General features: G+C 43.7%; 1 long non-coding RNA gene across 6 annotated transcripts in view; it reads right to left on the bottom strand.

The window, feature by feature from the left end:
- The window catches only part of LOC129478430 (uncharacterized), an 87,700-nt gene that overhangs the window by 26,559 nt on the left and 41,718 nt on the right, over window positions 1-19,423 (bottom strand). For 4 of the 6 annotated variants that reach the window (XR_010119892.1, XR_010119891.1, XR_010119894.1 and 1 more), the window contains one exon: window positions 18,997-19,355. The exons of the other annotated variants lie outside the window; for them this stretch is intronic. This is a non-coding gene — a long non-coding RNA (uncharacterized lncRNA). The remainder of the gene's footprint in view (window positions 1-18,996; window positions 19,356-19,423) is intronic. 6 annotated transcript variants of the gene reach the window in all.

Below are 19,423 nucleotides of genomic sequence, written 5' to 3'. Positions count from 1 at the left end.
ATTCACTTTTTCCAAAGAAGAGACTGAGCTCAGAAAAGCGAACTTACTTGCCTGGAGTTGCACAGTAGATAAGAAAATGGCAGAACTAGAATACAAATCTGGCCTTAGCTGGCTTCAAAACCCTTCTCATTTTCTGTGCCATTCACAAGCTCTGCAGACCAGAGATACAACTCACTAGCTGATCTCTGCTCAAATGGCAAACCCAAGGCAAAGTCACCCCCTCTACAGGAAAACTCAGACTTTTGGGTTCTTCTGGCTGAAGAATTCAGAAAACTTTCTTCACCTTGATTATCTATGGCAGTGATTCCCAAAAACATTTGTTTATTTCTATAGACATAGTTGTTTATATCTGGGAAATAATTTTGTTTACTGGAATAAGCAATGGACTGGGAGTCAGCTACTACTCCATAAAATGGCATTATTTAATCAATTTTTTCCCAATCCTTCCTTTTCCCCATTGTAAAATAAAGATTTTGGAATGAATCACCTCTATGGTCCCATCCATCTCTAAACATCTGTGTTACATATGTGAAATAAGACAGCTAATGCATCCCAAAACCAAATTGGTCTTGAATTGCCCATTCTACCAAATAACACACACTTCCGCTTCCCTCCTTGAGTTTCAATTATCAGCACCTATGAGTTTGTTGCTGCTCTCCACCAAGGTGAGGTCACAGTGGTGAGGTCAGCTAGGGAGAAAACATTCGTGTCAAATACAGATGGGTCAAGACTCCCTAAGCTCCACAGTCTCCTGGGGAGAGAGAAGCAGGTGCAGGACATGGAAGCTACACTTTTCCCCAGCACCCTGCTCAGAGGCCAGCTCTTCTCTGCTCCTCAGGTCCAGTGAGGGGATTATCCTGGAAAAGGAAAGACTTAGGAGAACTGACACCTCCCATCAGCTACACTGCACAACATTGATTCGACTGTGGGCCCAGCAATTGCTACTAAGAGATCATTCTCCACGGGGATAGCAGCTGTGTTTGCATTAACTGTCTAGGGTGACCTGCCCTCCCCAGGGGCTCCCGCACACACTCAACCCCACAGACCCACTCAGAGAGGGCTTAACTTTCAAGGAAAGCAGCATGTTTACCACCGATGTGATCATGCACAGGGAGCCTGAGACCTGCGTCACCAGTGTGATCATTCACAGAGGGATTGGCTTTGCTGCAGCTGCGAATATTATTGTCATAAGCTTGTCTCTGTCTGGATTAGATCATGGAGAGTCATCAGATAACCCTCCTTACTTGTTGTTAGAGTCAGGGAGCTACCATTGAGATCTCACATCTACCCTAGGCTGCCCTTTATTTACTGAAGAGAAAGCCCCTGTTTGCCGCCACCATCATTGTGACTCAGCTCAGATGATGCTCAGATTGCTCTGTCTACCATCACATCACCAGCATTTCTTCTATTCACACTATTCCCATCCATCTGGATAGGTTTGTAGTGGAGATTAAATAAATTAATACCTGAAAAGCCCCTACAACAGTGTCTGGTACATAGTAAGTGATATAAAAGTATTAGTTGTTATTTTTTATTTACTCACTGCAATGAATATGTAGGAAGCACTTACAAAGTGTTGGAAAATGTGCCAGGCATTGAAGACATAACAGTGGACAATGGCGGCCTGCTTCCTCCTAGCCCTCAAGGAGCTTAGATTCTATAGGCAGAATCTATCAGCATTCACAGAGACTTTCCCCCAGAGGATAAAAACCTGCCCTGTGAAGTGAGAAGAGCAGTCATTCAATTTCCCACTTCCCGAGGTGAGAGGTGAGCTCAAACTAACCTGCTGCTGGACAGGCAGGGGAGGGGACCCACCCTCTGAGCCTCCCTTTGAGCTTACCAAGGCAACCAGACTTCAAAGCTGGTCCCTTAGACTAAAAGCCTATCCCATGTTGTTTCAACCTCATGTTTATCTACTGAAAAACCATTTTTCGTAAGATCCGCAGATTGTGTCTCCTAGCAGAGCCTTTCCAGTTAGAATTAATCCCCAAAACAACCCTTTCAGCAAAATCGTCTACGAGAGTTAATATTCTCAACTTTATTGGATTGAAGGATGCAAAGTATTGTTTCTGGGTGTTTCTGGGTGTTGCCAGAGGAGATTAACATTTGAGTCAGTAGACTGGAAGAGACAGACCCACCCTCAATGTGGGTGGGCACCATCCAATCAGCTGCCAGCGTGGCTAGAAAAAGCAAGCAGAAGAAGGTGGAAGGGGCAGACTTGCAGAGTCTTCCAGCCTTCATCTTTCTCTTGTGCTGGATGTCAAACATCAGACTCCAAGTTCTTTGGCTTTTGGACTCATGGACTTATACCAGTGGCTTGCCAGGTTCTCTCAGAACCCAGGAGGCGGAGATTGCAGTGACCTGAGATTGTGTCACTGCACTCCAGCCTGGGCGACAGAGTGAGACTCTGTCTCAAAAAAATAAAGAGTGTACACCTCTTCCCACTCTGGTTTGGCCAGAGACTGAAGGCTGCACTGTCAGCTTCCCTACTTTTGAGGTTTTGGGACTTGGACTGGCTTCTAAAGCAATACTGGTCTCCTTGCTCCTCAGCTTGCAGACAGCCTATCATGGGACTTCACCTTGTGATCGTGTGAGTCAATTTTTCTTAATAAATTCTCTTTCATGTATACATATATCCTGTTAGTTCTGTCCCTCTGGAGAACCCTAATACATTGTCCTTTGTCCATAGAAAAAAACATTGAGAAAATGATCCCATGGCCACTTTCAATCACCCCATTTTTGGTACCCCATAAAATCTTATTATTAGGTGATGATTGATGTTAAAAGGTCAGTCTCTCCACTGCAGCTAAAACATTTCACCCTGGTCTCCTTTTCATCGGACATGGAGAATAGCCACTCAACACCCTCCAGTGAATACTCCTGGGAGGAGTACCCAGACCTCTGAAATGCCAAGCATATATTGCCTCAAGAAAGTCTGGAATTCCTCTTAGGAATTGATTTTAATTGATTCATCATTCAACAAATATTGAGTACATAGTATATGCTAGGCAGTAGGGGTGAAAAAAGTAATAAACATTTCTTTATTCAAGTAGCTCACATTCCTGAAGGGAAGACAAATGTAGACAACTTATAATACAGTTGAATGAGTTTGATAATAGAAATATGCATCTAGTGGCTCCTTGTTGCAGGGTAATTTGTTAAAAATGTCATCCCATTGTTGACATGCTTTTCATCCTCAACTACTGCTGCTGCCCATCTTCTCTGGCAATTCCCTGGATATGCCATGTTGATTAATTCCTTCACCTGCCATGCCCTTCCCTGCTGCTCCCTGTCCATATAGCAAACTCTTATTCATCCTTTAAAACCCTTTTCAGACTATTCCAACCTTTTTTTTTTTTTTTTGAGATGGATTCTGGCTCTGTTGCCCAGGCTGGACTGCAGTGGCACGATCTTGGCTCACTGCAACCTCTGCCTCCCAGGTTCAAGCGATTCTCCTGCCTCAGGTTCCCGAGTAGCTGGGACTACAGGCGCGCACCACCACGCTCAGACAATTTTTTTGTATTTTTAGTAAAGACGGAGTTTCACCATTTTGGCCAGGATGGTTTTGATCTCTTGACCTCATGATCCACCTGCCTAGGCCTCCCAAAGTGCTGAGATTACAGGCTTGAGCCACCAACGCCTGGCCAACTATTCCAACCATTTTAAACATTCCCTTTTCTATACTATTGCTTTACTTTTCCATATTTCTATTTTCACACATGATGTTCTATAAGCTAATGAATTATTTGTGTATCCACATTCTTTACCACACCATATGTTTCTTTAGGGCCTAATACAGTACCTAACCTATAATAGATATTCTTAAATGTTCATTGATGTATATAAGATACAATAGTAATACTACTAGGACCACCACCAATAACTACTATTTTTGGAATTTTTATTAGCCAGGCATTATGATAAGTGTTTCATGTGTATTCCGTTTTTCCTCAAAACAACTTTGAAGTATCATAGATGTCATCTCTAGTCAGTTATATTTCACAAATAATGTATAAATTATTACACTCCTCCACTTCTCTGTCTCTCTCTCGTACACATACATGCAATCCTATAAGCCATCTCAGAACCTCATTTACTATTTTTAGGAGTTCATAATCTGACTTAGCTATCTCACTTCTGTATTCCCATCGTACCCTACATATGTCCATGTAAGTGCATCTTAGTCTGGTATAACTATTGATTTCATTGTTTGCTTCCTTCTTTAGAATGTAAATTCGTTGAAGTCAGGCATGGCCCCTTCCCTTTTTTATCCCAAATGACTATCATGGTGCCTATAATAAGTGTTGAATAAATATGTATGGTAAAAAGAAAGAAGAAAGGAAGAGTGTAAGAGAGGAAATAAGGGAGAAAGAGCAATATTTTCCATGGACCAGGTGAGTTGGTTCATGGAAAACAGTCAAGCAAAGGAAAATCAGCAAGATCAGTGGGCATATTGGTGTCTTTAATCTATAGGTAGCTTCTAAAAAATCTGGACATTTATAACTAGTGAGTTATCAATCACTTGCTATATGACAATCATCCTGATTTTATAGAGAAAAAAACTAGTGAATTTTGGTGAAACAAATAGCCTTCATATTCTTAGTTGACCTTAGACAAAGAACTCTTTTACTTCTATCCTATTGCTTTAACTCTTGGATCCAACACTTTCCACTGACAGCCCCATTGGTCTCTTGCATGCTTTATTTCTCCAAGCAAAAGTGGGCAGGACCAATGGAAATTGTGTATGTATCTATTTATTTAACAACATTTCTTACTACCAATTCTGTTCCAGGCACTGGGGACACAGGGTGCAATCCTGTAAGAGCTTTTCAGGAAGGCAATTGTGCACCATTTTCATGCAGCCTATGATTGAGACCATCCAAAGTTATCACATCAATAGTGGAAACACCTATGTGCTCAGGTAGCCAATAAAGCTTTTAAACCTACTTAAGAGCAAGGAAAGAGAAAGAATAAACACCTTTTGCTGTGCAGAAGCTCTTTAGTTTAATTAGATCCCATTTGTCAATTTTGGCTTTTGTTGCCATTGCTTTTGGTGTTTTAGACATGAAGTCCTTGCCCACGCCTATGTCATGAATGGTATTGCCTAGGTTTTCTTGTAGGATTTTAATGGTTTTAGGTCTAACATTTAAGTCTTTAATCCATCTTGAATTAATTTTTGTATAAGGTGTAAGGAAGGGATCCAGTTTCAGCTTTCTACATATGGCTAGCCAGTTTTCCCAGCACCATTTATTAAATAGGGAATCCTTTCCCCATTTCTTGTTTTTGTCAGGTTTGTCAAAGATCAGATAGTTGTAGATATGCGGCATCATTTCTGAGGGCTCTGTTCTGTTCCATTGATCTATGTCTCTGTTGTGGTACCAGTACCATGCTGTTTTGGTTACTGTAGCCTTGTAGTATAGTTTGAAGTCAGGTAGCGTGATGCCTCCAGCTTTGTTCTTTTGGCTTAGGATTGACTTGGCGATGCGGGCTCTTTTATGGTCCCTCAGGGATCTAGAACTAGAAATACCATTTGACCCAGCCATCCCATTACTGGGTATATACCCAAAGGACTATAAATCATGCTGCTATAAAGACACATGCACACGTATGTTTATTGTGGCACTATTCACAATAGCAAAGAGTTGGAACCAACCCAAATGTCCAACAACAATAGACTGGATTAAGAAAATGTGGCACATATACACCATGGAATACTATGCAGCCATAAAAAATGATGAGTTCATGTCCTTTGTAGGGACATGGATGAAACTGGAAAACATCATTCTCAGTAAACTATCTCAAGGACAAAAAACCAAACACCGCATGTTCTTACTCATAGGTGGGAATTGAACAATGAGAACTCATGGACACAGGAAGGGGAACATCAAACTCCAGGGACTGTTGTGGGGTGGGGGGAGGGGGGAGGGACAGCATTAGGAGATATACCTAATGCTAAATGACGGGTTAATGGGTGCAGCAAAACAACATGGCACATGGATACATATGTAACAAACCTGCACATTGTGCACATGTACCCTAAAACCTAAAGTATAATAATAAAAATAAATAAATAAATAAATAAAAAAGAATAAACATCTGACATTGAATTGGCCTGGGATTTTCACCTCTGATTTGGAGTGACTTTGGGGGAAACAAGTTCGGCATAGACAAATAAATGTAACATGTGTCCACATGATGTTTCCCATATCGGATTAAGCTATCATTTTATCTATGATAAATGCATTTCCAGAGAAAATCTCCAGATTTACTAGAAGCCACTTACAAAAACCAAGCAACTTGCAGTTCCTACTACCCATATTTTGTTACCTGACTTGTAGCCAACCTCCTGCAGATCCCAAAACTCATCGTTTTCCTAAGACACAGAGGGAGGGATGGGTTGCCCTCACAGCTCCCCATGGAGGAGAATACTCAGAATGGGTCCACAGTCCTCCCTGTATCTCTTTCTCCATCTTTTCCACTAATAGGTACAATACAATAGGTGTATCAGCCTCCTCCCAGTTCCCAACTTCCACATGAGGCCATTTCTCAAGGTTGGTCTAGTCCCCAAAGAGCCACTCACTAACTCTCAGCTGGTTACAGTTTTACAGGATCAGCTAGATTCCCACTTATGCCGAGGAGAAGGAAATCCAGCTCCTTTGGGGGTAGAAGCTGGATTCCACCCCTTACCCCGCCGCCCCATCTAGAGGCACTGCTTCTCTTATCCTTCACCCTGTGACCTCTCAGACACCTGTGGGAAGGCCCCAAGCAAGTATCAAGGGGTCACCCAGTACCTGATACCCAAAGCACTCCCCACCCACCTGGGCTCCTCAGACAGCAGGAAGGGGATTATAACCTGGTAATTTCTCATCTCGGTTAGCAGGTGACAGGCTCCCATAACATGGCATCCATATGGCGTCACCCCTTCTGTTGAGCACAATTTTAGGGCAAGATTCATACCGCTTCTCTCTGTGCTCAAAATAGATGCCCAAAATTGGGATAGAATTTACATAAGTTGGCTGAAGAGACTGTGTTCAATTAAAAAGCTTTTGTTGCCAAGGAATTTTTTTAGTTGATACATATGCTCCTTTATTGCAGTTCTTTGGGGGGAAAGATTTCAGCACTCTCTCTTCTCTCTCTCCGTCTTCCTCCTGCTCTGCCTCCTCCACTTAGTAAATAAGGAGGGGGGTGGATATCTCCCCGGAAGCCTGAGTGAGCAGCAAATGAAGAAACCACCCATATGGAAATAACAGGAACCTTGACCCATGAGAAACAGAAGCCAGTGATGCCCTCTTGCCTAGCCTGGGGCAGCGCAAGCCAAAAAGCTCTTCTCTGTGTGTATTCTGGCCTCTGCCCCAGAAAGAATGGGTCCTCCCACTTGCAATCACCATAAATCCAATGGGATGTGTTTTCCATTGCACTGACACTGAAGTATGCATTTAAAAATATTAAGTGTGTTTCTTCAATCATGAAATGATACTGTTCTTGCACAAAAATTTGGGAAACAGAAAAGTATAAAGGCAGAAAAAATTCACTGGCAGTTTTACCATTCAGAGAACTCTTAACACCTCAGAGTATTTCCTTCCAGCCTTTAGTGAAAATGTGTATATTCACACAAATCTGGGATCGTCAAATATAAATACTTTTGCATCTTGGCATTTTTGTGGAACATGGTATCATAATTTCCTGAGCATTTTTCTATATCAAGTACGGTTTAGGAACAGCACTTTTAATAGCAAAAACTATAAGGTATTTAACCATTTCTCTATTTGGGATATTTATGTTATTTCCAATATTTTGTTGCTATTTTATTTAAATATTGCTGCATTTAACAGCCTTGACTCTTGGTATGCATCTGGGGTTACTTCTTTAGGATAAGTTTGCATGGGTTGTGATATTCCATAGAGAAGATGAGGTGCCCTGAGCTTTTTACATGCTGCAGGATTGGTTCATCTTATGATTAATGTGTGCATTTTTTACAATGCCTGTTTAGCATCGGAAATGATATCAGTGTTAAAGAAAGTAGTTTGGTTGTGGGATATTTTCCCATGAAAAGCTAAATAACCCTAGGTCAGATATCTGTTGTTCTTGCCTGCTCAGCCTCCATTCCCCTCATTTCTGTTTAAGAGTGTACACTTCGGCAGGCCACGGTGGCTCGCGCCTGTAATTCCAGCACTTTGGGAGGCTGAGGCAGGTGGATCACGAGGTCAGGAGTTCGAGACCAGCCTGACCAACTTGGTGAAACCCCATCTTTACTAAAAATACAAAATTAGCCGGGCGTGGTGGCACGCACCTGTAATCCCAGCTACTCAGGAAGCTGAGTCAGGAGAATCGCTTGACCTCGGGAGGCGGAGGTTGCAGTGAGCTGAGATTGTGCCACTGCACTCCAGCCTGGGCAGTACAGCGAGACTCGGTCTCAAAAAAAAAAAAAAAACAGAGTGTACATCTCTCCCCACTCTGCATTCTTGTGGTTCCAGTGGAGCCTAATGAGCCCTCCTCACCTTCGGGTTTGGAAGTAGCTAATCAGGTCACAGTGACGGGTGGGCATTGGAGTTTTGTCAGGAATAGGACAGAGGCTCTCTCTTTCCTCTGAAATTATTAATCAGGTGGAACATAAGCCCAGCAATGCTAGGAACCATCTCTGCCCCCACACGTAAGGAGTCTACTCAAGAACCAAACCAACCTCGATAAAAGCAGAGCTAACAAATGGAGATAAACAGACTCCTCACAACATTTATAAACTCTGATCTACCTGTGCCTAAAGCTAGCAAAACTACCCCCAGAGATTTTGCAGTTACGTGAGCCATGAAATCCCTGTTATTACTTGAAATGATTTGAATTTGATTTCCATTTGGTACAATCAAAAATGTTCAGCTAACACAGACAAGCTTCAAGGATCAGAGGTTTGGGCTCGTCATACCTGTGTCATCTGGAAATAGGCTACAGACAAACTATGTGATCATCTAACACCTGCTGTGAGTGGGGTTCTGTGCTAAAATCTGCGGGTGAAACTTCAGTAATTCCAGCTCCAGCCTTCTAGAAGTGTAAAGTCTGGCAAGGTGACAGGGAAAGAACACAGAAAACAAGCTAGTGCAGAACATGGGACCATGAGGGAGGAACCACTGGATGTTCCTTAGGATGGGCAAGTCCTGTTGTACTGAAAAATCATTTTGTTATGGAGGGATTTAATTTAAGCCTTGACATGTTGGTGGAGTTTTCATGAGTGAAGGTAGCGAATGAAGGAATAGCATGCCAACTAAACAAAGCAGGAGCAAAAAGGCAGAAGCTGGAAAGTACTACTGGTAAGCTAACACTGAGTGTGGAACTCAAAGGGACCTTTGTCTCTCCCTTGCAAAGTGTCAATAAGCCATTAACTAAAGAGGGAGCTAACCATTACCTGGAGTGTTATTATTATGAGATTATAACTGCCCCAAATTACATCTTTCAATGACATATTTCAATTATTTTCTCACCTACTGAACAGAAGGCTTCTTGAGGTTAGGCATAGTCTTTACTCTGTACCCCCAGCTCTTGGCATATTGTCCTGTATTCTGCAGATGTTCCCAAAAGACCCATTGACCACAAAGTAGCTTAAAGCTCATTGCAATGTTCAACTGAACACAATCTAACAGACGTTGCAAGATAAAAACCTCACCTTGTGTCAGAACCTTTTCTTGGAAGTAGAGCAGGCAAGTGAGCACATTTGTTGTTCTCAACCATTAAATGCTCTTTGGCTCCGATAAGTGTCTTTCATTTTCCGAGATGATACCCCTGACCCACCATGCAAGACCTAATAAGCCACCTTGCTTGTAAATAAGAATGCAATACCAACGTTGCAAATTAAACTAATAACCCATGGACTTTGCTTGGTTTGTTCTTGTAGTTCTTCGAGCTAGCCACACTCTTTTCCCACTTCCTCTCATGACCTTACTAGATGTTTCTATATAGCTATTCTAATATCTGACCAGGTGCAAAGCTGATTGGTGAGTTTTCTGGGCAGAATTTTCTGGCCCAGGGTTTCCTAGACATTCCTGATCATGAGAATCACCTGGGGAGGTTGGTAAACATGCAGATTCCTGAGTCTTATCTTTGGAAATCCTGATTCAGTGGGCTTGGATTGGGGCTCAGAAATCAGAGTTCGAAACAAGCACCCAAAGTGACACTTTGGATAAATTTAGAGAAGCCGGCAACTGAACAGAGCTATGCTGGCTATAACATGCTAAGTAACCACAATCATGAGCAAGTAGTTAATGTGTATAAAAGTAGTCCCATAACATGGAAATACAACTGTCAAGAGAATTAGATATCGTAGACTCAGATCCTGACTCTAATACTCACCGGCTGGGTGACTTTGAGCAAATTACGTAACCTCTTTGAACTTGTACTTCTGCCTTTGTCAAATGCGGAAGGCATTACTTGCCTCTTTCCCTCCAAGGAATCTAATTAGATGATGCATGTAAAAGTGTATCATCTATGGGAGGAATTGTCAGTGTGCAGTTTTGGCTGCCAGCAGAAGCCATACGATGATGTGTTTGGTGGAAGAGATGAGATAAGCCTCACCACAGTTGCCAGGGATTTGTAAATATTAGCTCCACAGAACCACTCATGGCACACTTGTCCAATTTTGTGCCAACACAACAAAGCTGGAAGGTCATCTCCATAAATAACGATTAGCATTTATTGAGCACTTACTCTACAAAAGGCATGATTCTGAATTAATTATTCAGATTCATCAACTTAATCCTCATATAAGCTCTGTGAAAAAAAGTACTACTTTTACTGCCATTTCACAATTGGAGAAACTAAGTTGTAACCTGGGTGCAGTTAAATAACCTACCTGAGGTAAAACTGAGGCATAGCCAAGTGACATATGAGAGGTTGCACAGCTGTCAAGAAGCAAAGTGAGGCTTTGAACCCGGTCTGGCACCAGAGCCCCTATTTCAGTCCCGCTAAACCAAGGTGATTTCTCAAGGTGATGGATACTCCCCACAAGGATGGGCAGAATGTCCAAGGTCTCCAATCATCTCTTTCATTACTCCTCTAAAATAATGCAAAAGGTGGTAATTTCCTATAGACTACCAATTCATATCCATTTGCCATCTCTGGAGTTCAGTTTTTCCCCCAAGTGTATCTTAATAGCTATTACAGAATATTGGATCTTGGACGGGCACGGTGGCTCACGCCTGTAATCCCAACACTTTGGAAGGCCGAGGTGGGTGGATGACGAGGTCAGGAGTTCAAGACCAGCCTGGCCAAGATGGTGAAAACTGGTCCTACTAAAAATGCAAAAATTATCTAGGCATGATGGCGGGTGCCTGTAATCCCAGCTACTTAGGAGGCTGAAGGAGAGACCAGCCCTGGTGACAGAGCGAGACTCCATCTCAAAAAAACAAATATTGAATCTTAATGGAATGTTAGCAAATATTTAGTCTTGGTGGGTCTCAAACTACAGTCCCATATACAAGTGTGCCCCTACAAATTGGTACGGCTTATTTTTAGAATAGCACCTGCCTTTCAGAAAAGCACACACTATGTACTGTGGCATTGTCTACACCTGGACATTTCACACCTGTCTGGCTCCTAAACATACTTGAATGTGCTCCTTTAATCTAGTCCTGTTGCGGGAAGTCAGGGACCCCAAACGGAGGGACCGGCTGAAGCCATGGCAGAAGAACGTGGATTGTGAAGATTTCATGGACATTTATTAGTTCCCCAAATTAATACTTTTATAATTTCTTATGCCTGTCTTTACTGCAATCTCTAAACATAAATTGTAAAGATTTCATGGACACTTATCACTTCCCCAATCAATACCCTTGTGATTTCCTATGCCTGTCTTTACTTTAATCTCTTAATCTTGTCAGCTGAGGAGGATGTATGTTGCCTCAGGACCCTATAATAATTGCATTAACTGCACAAATTGTACAGCATGTGTGTTTGAGCAATATGAAATCTGGGCACCTTGAAAAAAGAACAGGATAACAGCAATGTTTAGGAAACAAGAGAGATAACCTTAAACTCTGACCGCTGGTGAGCCAGGTGGAACAGAGCCATATTTCTCTTCTTTCAAAAGCAAATGGGAGAAATATCGCTGAATTCTTTTTCTCAGCAAGGAACATCCCTGAGAAAGAGAATGCACACCTGGGGTGGGTCTCTGAACTGGCCCCCTGGGCGTGGCCGTCTCTTATGGTCGAGACTGCAGGGGTGAAATAGACCCCAGTCTCCCATAGCACTCCCAAGCTTATTAGGAAGAGGAAATTCCCACCTAATAAATTTTGGTCAGACCGGTTGATCTCAAAACTCTGTCTCCTGATAAGATGTTATCAATGACAATGGTGTCCAACACTTCATTAGCAATTTTAATTTCACCCCAGTCCTGTGGTCCTGTGATCTCACCCTGCCTCCATTTGCCTTGTGATATTCTATTACCTTATAAAGTACTTGATGTCTGTGACCCACACCTATTCGCACGCTCCCTCCCCTTTTGAAACTCCCTAATAAAAACTTGCTGGTTTTTGCGGCTTGTGGGGCATCATGGAACCTACTGACATATGATGTCTCCCCCGGATGCCCAGCTTTAAAATTCTCTCTTTTGTACCCTGTCCCTTTATTTCTCAAGCTGGCCGATGCTTAAGGAAAATAGAAAAGAACCTATGTAAATATCGGGGTAGGTTCCCCGATATAGTCCCACCCCTCAAAGAGGAAACAAAGAGCCCAGACAAATGAGAAGGATTGCCCAATTTCAAAGCAAATTAATGGCTGAATCTGGAATAGATCCCAGTCTCTCAACTCTTAGATCAGTGTTCTTCCAAACCACGAGGGGGGAAATCATGGCCGTTTCCTGGCCATCCCCCCAAAAACAGGAAGCACAGCAAGAAAGTGTGATGAGAGCTGGAGACAGGGGACAGGGAGCATTTCCTGGTCCCCAGTGAGTAGACTTTTGTTCATTCTGATGGAAGACAGGACAGGAGCCCAGAGAGCAGCCACTTGCCCCAGACAGTGCCCAGTAATTGTAATGGTGCCGCTGGGAGTCATTATTGTCTGCCTGGAAAGCGGGAGCACTTAGGAAGGGCCCCCCACCATCCCAAGGAGGCAGGAGAGTGGAGGCTGCCAATGCAATTGTGGCATTTTAATTGAAGCCTGCAAGGAAGAATACAGGAGACTGGCCGCTTTCTCTTTGGCCTCGCAAAGAAATGAGCAGGGGGGAGGAGAGTGGCACAAAGCTGCCGCTCCCTGGGCTGCGTTCAGGTTGCCGTCTCAGAGCGGCTTGTAGCTCTGGAGAACTTTTAATAGAATTCTGCCGAATGAAATGGGCTACAGCTGTTTGCCTTGATAAATATATTTTATGCTACATGCCTCAGCCGCCATCTGTTTGCTGATATGAGCACTTCTTCGTGGCAACTAAGGAGAAGTCATCAAAAGGCATAACAGGAGACGGGTTTGGGAGCAGGTAGGGAGGGTGAAGAGGATGGGACAGGAGAATTGTCTTCAGGCCAGAAGGAGCCGGCCTGGGAGAAAGAAGACGGGGGCAGGCTCAGAATAGGGAAGTGCACTAGGCAAGGCAGATAATCCACCTCCCACGCACTCTCCAGTGAGCTTTCGGCATACCCTCATTGTCTTCAGTCTTTCCTCCCTCCACTGCCTGCCTTTAGCCTCTAAAAGTTAAACCAAGATGATGAAAGGAAGTATAACAGTGCCACTTCCCAGCCAGCATGGCCCATGGCAAGCATGACCAGTGGCGCCTGGTAAGAGCAGCTGCTCACCTAAGTCAGTCCCAGCCAACGAGGTCTCGGTTCCCTGCACCTAATTCCATTTTTCACTGCGCAACAGCTTCCAGCTCCTCTGCTCATGGCTGAATGCCCAACAAACATGGATGGGGCAGAAGCTAATGCCCCTGCCTGCAGGCAATGCAACCTAGTCAGGAGCCAAAGCAAATCAAGGAGAAGTTTTGGAGCTCTTCTGCCAAGCCTTGTGGCCACACAGCTACCCACCGCTGCGTGGACTGGAGAGATGGTTCGCATATGCTTAGAATGGATTTGAGGTGGGAGGCGGGTGAGGGATGAAAAATTACCCATTGGGTAAAATGTACACTATTTGGGTGAGAGTTACACTAAAAGCCCATGCAATATATCTGTGCGAGGAGACTGCATTTGTAGCCACTAAATCTTTAAAAATAAAAAATAATAAAAATAAATGGGGCAAGGTATAAGACAAATCACATCATATGCTTCTGTCTCCAAAGCTGCCTAATTTTTTAAAAGGCAAATTCTGGTTACTATGAACATTAAGAGTATCCTGAAAGAAAACACAAAAGGAACCACAATGGCCCCTGAACAATATGGGAGTTAGGTGTGTTGACTCCCTGCTCTGTCAAAAATTCACTTATAACTTGACATTCCTAACACTTCACTGCTAATAGGATACTATTGTCCGGAAGCCTTACTCATAACATAAGCACACAACTTTGGCCTCTAAAATTAAAACCAAGATGAAGAAAAGAATTGTAACAGTGCTACCTCTCAGCCAGCACTGGCCCACAGCACCGGTATACACATATTTTGTATGTTACATGTGTTATATCCTGCATTCTTACAACAAAGTCAGCTAGAGAAAATACAATGTCATTAAGAAAATTTTTTGAAAACAAGAATGGCTATGAAGGAGGAAAGATATACCCATTATGGGACTCTAAAATATTTTCATGAAAGACAGTAGATTTGCTCACTCTTGAACCATCAAATCAAGAAAACACAGGGATTACCTTAAGAGAAACAAGCATCCTTGGGGAACAGCCAAGATATTTAGATATTTCTGCTTTCTGACTGCAGAGTCTACATGAACTTGCCTTCCCTCCCCTCGCTTAGGAAAAAATGTGAGAGGCCGGTGTGACTCATGGCTGTCCTGAGTGTTTCCTATTTCTGGCATCCCATGGCATCACCTACCCATCTCTGTCTCCCACATGCCAGCCCCTCTGCTGTTCTACTCAGAGAAGCTCAGCCTGCCCAGAAATGGAGTAAGTGTGTGTGGATCCCACATAGCACCATCCGGGAGCAAACTGAACCCCCAGTGTGTCTCCCTATCCCCTTCTCCTTCCTCTGTCCCTAGCTGAGTCATGGGATTGGGGAAGCTACCACTCAGATTCCTCCTGTGAGCAGCACAGAGAGAGAGTGTCTCTACAGCTGCATCCCATACCCTCCTTCCATACCCCATTGAGGCTATGAGCCTCTAAAATAGCTGGCTGGGGAGCAGGTTTTTGATGCTTAAGGTTAGAGAGAAGTTATTATTCCTGGCTGTGAAGAACAAACGGACAGCTCAGAGACATGCAAAGCAAAAGGAAAACTGGGTAGATGAAGAGGGGGTACAAGCTTCCAAAACACATTAGTCACAAACAAACTGGACCGCGCACCCGCTGCTCAGTGCCACCTCCTCCCGAGGACGTGGGCAGGGGTGACTGCTGGTGACATGCTCTGAGAAGCTCTGACAGGAGGCATTAAATCATTGTGTACTGAGCATTGTGGTTTTGGGTCCAAGAAACCAAGTGCTTTGGATGAGCTTCAGAACTGCTGGCTGTTCATTGGAGCCAGAGCAAGCCTCCGGCTCCATCGAAGCATCAGCCCCTGGTATTAATAAGTGTTTCCATGGCACTTGATATTTTGCAATTATCTTTTCTAACACGTCTGCCTTAGCAGAAGTAGCAGGCCAAATGCGAATTCTTCTGCCCTCCCTTCTTCCTGCCAGCTTTTGAGGAAGGCATCCTGGCTGCCCTGCACACTGTGAGAGGGGATGAGTAGGGGCCACCACTGAAAGGGGCCTCGAGTCTGTGGCCTCCCCTATCCCCACTCACTGGCTGGCTCTACACCCACCTCTTCTTCCACTCTTTCAAGGCCAGCTGAAGCCAAACTCCCTCCATTCATGCATCTATTTATTCATTCAGCAAATACGTGTCGAGCACTTACTGTATGCCAGGCACTGCTTCAGGCATCAAAGATACAGCAGTAAAAAAAAAAAAAAAAATCTCTGTCCTCATGTAACTCACATTAAATGAGGAGGTAGATCATAGGCAGTTAAATATTTAATGCTATGAGTAAAAATAAATCTGGGTAAGGGGTAGAGAGGGATAATATTGTAGATCTAGAAGTCAGAGGGCTTGAGATCTGAGCAGAAATCTGAATAAAATGAGGGAGCAAGATAGGCAGGAGACCAGGGCCCCTTTGCATAAAGACCCTGAGGTAGGAGCACAGCAGGTGTGGAGAAACAGCAAGGAGGCCAACTGGGCTGGACTGGAGCCCTTGCGGGGAGTGTGTTGTCATGGTAATAGATGTGGCCAAAGAGGGAGCAGGGACTCCGACCAGAAGAAGCCTTTTCTTCTCTAGCCGTGATTGGACGCCCTTCTTTGAACTCTCGTATTAGCTCTGCCCCAAGTGGTTTATTTGGACCTTGTCTGACACCTGCTTCATCATTTCATACACTTGTGCTTTTTTTACCCAAAGCAGTTGAAGTTTCCCCAGATTTCCTAACAGATCTTTTTCAAGCCCCATGGTCATCCCAACCCTCCCTCCTTTCTAACTTCCCAAGCTTCTTTCCATTGTCCAGATGTTACGGACAAAGCACACCTCCTGAGTTCTATGGTTCCTTGAACCCACCCAAGCGCTTAGCAGCACTCATACTTTCAGCTTTCATTTTAATCAGACAGTAGTTCCACTGTTCAAATTAATCTTAAACAGCAATCTGTCTTTTGAGAAGGCATTTATTTATTCAGCAGTCATTAATTTATGCATTTAACTTTAAGTATTTTTTAATTTACTTTGTGATTAAAAAAGAAGCATCTGGAAACTATGCTAGATGCTGAGGATAAATGGATGAACAAGACAGCAGCAAGTCCAGTGGACAGATAAATGAGAATTAGAGAAGTAAATGCTAAACAAAAAAACAAATGAAGCGCCATGAGGCCACAGAGGACAAGGCGATTCATATTTGATTATTTTTGGAGAAGACAAGGGAAGTTTTACAGTGAGGACTGACATTATAGGTAGGGATTCAAATATGTATAGGCTCTTTCCCAAAGCTGCCCTCCTACTAAAGCAAAGTATCTCTCCTCTTAGTACTCCTTCCAGACAAGGGAGTGCAAGACATTAGAACAGGGGTCCTCAACAGGCAGTGACTGTGTCCCCAGGGGCATTTGCCAATGTCTGGAGACATTTTTGGTTGTCATGACTGTGGGCAGGAGAGTGCTACTGGCTTCTAGTGGGTAGAGGTCAGAGATGTTGGTAAACATCCTATAATGCACAGAACAGTTCCCCAGCAATGACCTGGGCCCGAAGGTCAGCAGTAGTGCCAAGAACGAAAGACCCCATGTTAGAAGTAAAGGGAGCAACAGGAACAGAGACGTCAGGTTACCGAACTGGCCTGGCAGGTCAGAAGGGCCTGGCAGGCCTAGGGAACAGCAGAAGTTCAGGTGTGAAGCAGAACTATAGAGTAAATGAACAACGTGGTAAGAGGTGAGGCTGGAAATATAGGTACGAGCCAGAGAGAGAACAGTCTCATTCACCAAGCTGTGACGTTTTGCTCCATAGGCAATAAGGAGCCAACTAAAGAGAAGGCGAAGTAGGTGAGAACAACAGCTGGCAATTACTGAGCCTCTACTATGGGTCAAGAGCTCTATTACATTACTTACTCCTAACAAGAGAGGGACACGCATAGGGCAGTTATTATTATTCCTACTTTACAAATCAGGAAATAGAGAAACCAAAGCCTGTAAAAGGGGAGTTGCCTGCCCAAGGTCAGCCTTGGGTTTGGTTACAACAAAGAACCCAGATTCTGGCCAAGATCTGTCTAGCTCCTGGGCCACTAGCCTTACGGAGCAGAATAGCCTCCACCAGTCTGGCCTCTGCTGGGGCTGTGAATCCACACTGGCTTTCATAGAGAGCCATCCCCTCATCCCCAGTGAACTGTAGCCACAGTGTTCTGTACATGGAGGTGCTGAACAAGACCGTTCTGAAGGAAGGGAATGCTGGATAACACATAAATCCATTCGGAATCAATGACATTCATTGATTCCATTCTTCTACCAATTGACATATTCTGGGCCTCAGAAAACATGTTTTAATTACCTCTAGAGAAAAATTGAGCATTTGCTGGCCTTTTCTCTTTTTTCTTTCCTTTTCTTTCTCTTTCTTTTCTTTTTGTTTCTTTCTTTCCTTTTTTCCTTCTTTTCTTCCTTCATTCCTTCCTTCCTCTTTCTTTCTTCTTCCTTTATTTTCCTTTCCTTCTTCCTTTTTTTAGGTGTGGTTGGCAAACTATGATGTATTCACCAAAATTAATTTCCTTTTCCTCCTGAGCACATACCCAAACTACACTTCCCAGCACCCTCTGTGGCCATGTGACTGAATTCTAGCCAGTGAAATCTCAGTGAATGCTGACTGTGCCTCCTCAGGGCATGGCCCATAAAACCACTCATGTACTAGTCCTGCTCACTTTCCCCAGCTGCTGCCACACAGAAGATGTGAAGGGCATATAGTTCAGTAGAGATGCAGACAGAAGGACCACGTGTTCCTGGGTCCCAGGGAGGCTGCCGGCCAACCAGTTATGTATGCATTTGTCTCAACATGAATAACAAACTTTTGTTGGGTTAAGCTACTAAGATTTGGAAGTTGTTTGTTACAGCAGATAAATTTACTTTCTCTACCTAATACAGGCAGCATGGGCGAGAGATATAGCACTTAGAATGGAGTTCCTAGCATGCACAGAAAATTCAAACAAGTGGCTTCTTACACTGAAGTCCAGTCATAGGCAGATATAGCAGTCATCAGGTACCAGTATCCTCCTAAATGTCTGCTTTAATACCTCTAGGATGTGATTCTGTCATCGAATTTGCCTCAAGATCCAAACAGACGTCCACATATTAGGCAGAAAGAAGGAGGAAGAGAAAAATCGTCCCCCAGCTGAGTCAGCTTCATTGAAGAGCTTGCCTGAAAGCCCCACCTGATGACTTCTGCTTACCTCTGATGGATGGGCCAGGCCCACTTGCAAGGGAGGCAAACAAGGTGCATCATTTTCCTTGATATCTTATTTCCCAGGGGGAGAAGTCAACATTCAGTTAGGAAAAAAATGGAGACTGGATATTGGGTGGGAAACTAGGCGTCTTTGTTAAAAGAAGGGAGGGAATAATGGTTTAGGCTGAGAAGATACTGCCCAGACTGGTGATGTAATTTTCCGCTCCCCTCTTAAGTGCTGGGCTGTTTCTGGCTTCAGCAGCCTATGGATGGGGAAAAGGCGTGGGTCTCTAAAATGGCTCTGCCCTGGAAGGAGGGGCTAGAGATCTGAAGTGCCTGCCGCCCCATCCTTTCTTGCTTGATTTCCTGTAAGACACGATACATCCCATTTATCTCTTGCACTCAGCCCAAGCTCTCTGCACACTCGCTCTCGC

Source organism: Symphalangus syndactylus, chromosome 3 (genome assembly GCF_028878055.3).
Source record: "Symphalangus syndactylus isolate Jambi chromosome 3, NHGRI_mSymSyn1-v2.1_pri, whole genome shotgun sequence".
NCBI classification, from domain to species: Eukaryota; Metazoa; Chordata; class Mammalia; order Primates; family Hylobatidae; genus Symphalangus; species Symphalangus syndactylus.
The sequence above is the reverse complement of the archived record's forward strand: the minus strand, read 5'-3'. Positions and strand labels throughout refer to the sequence as shown.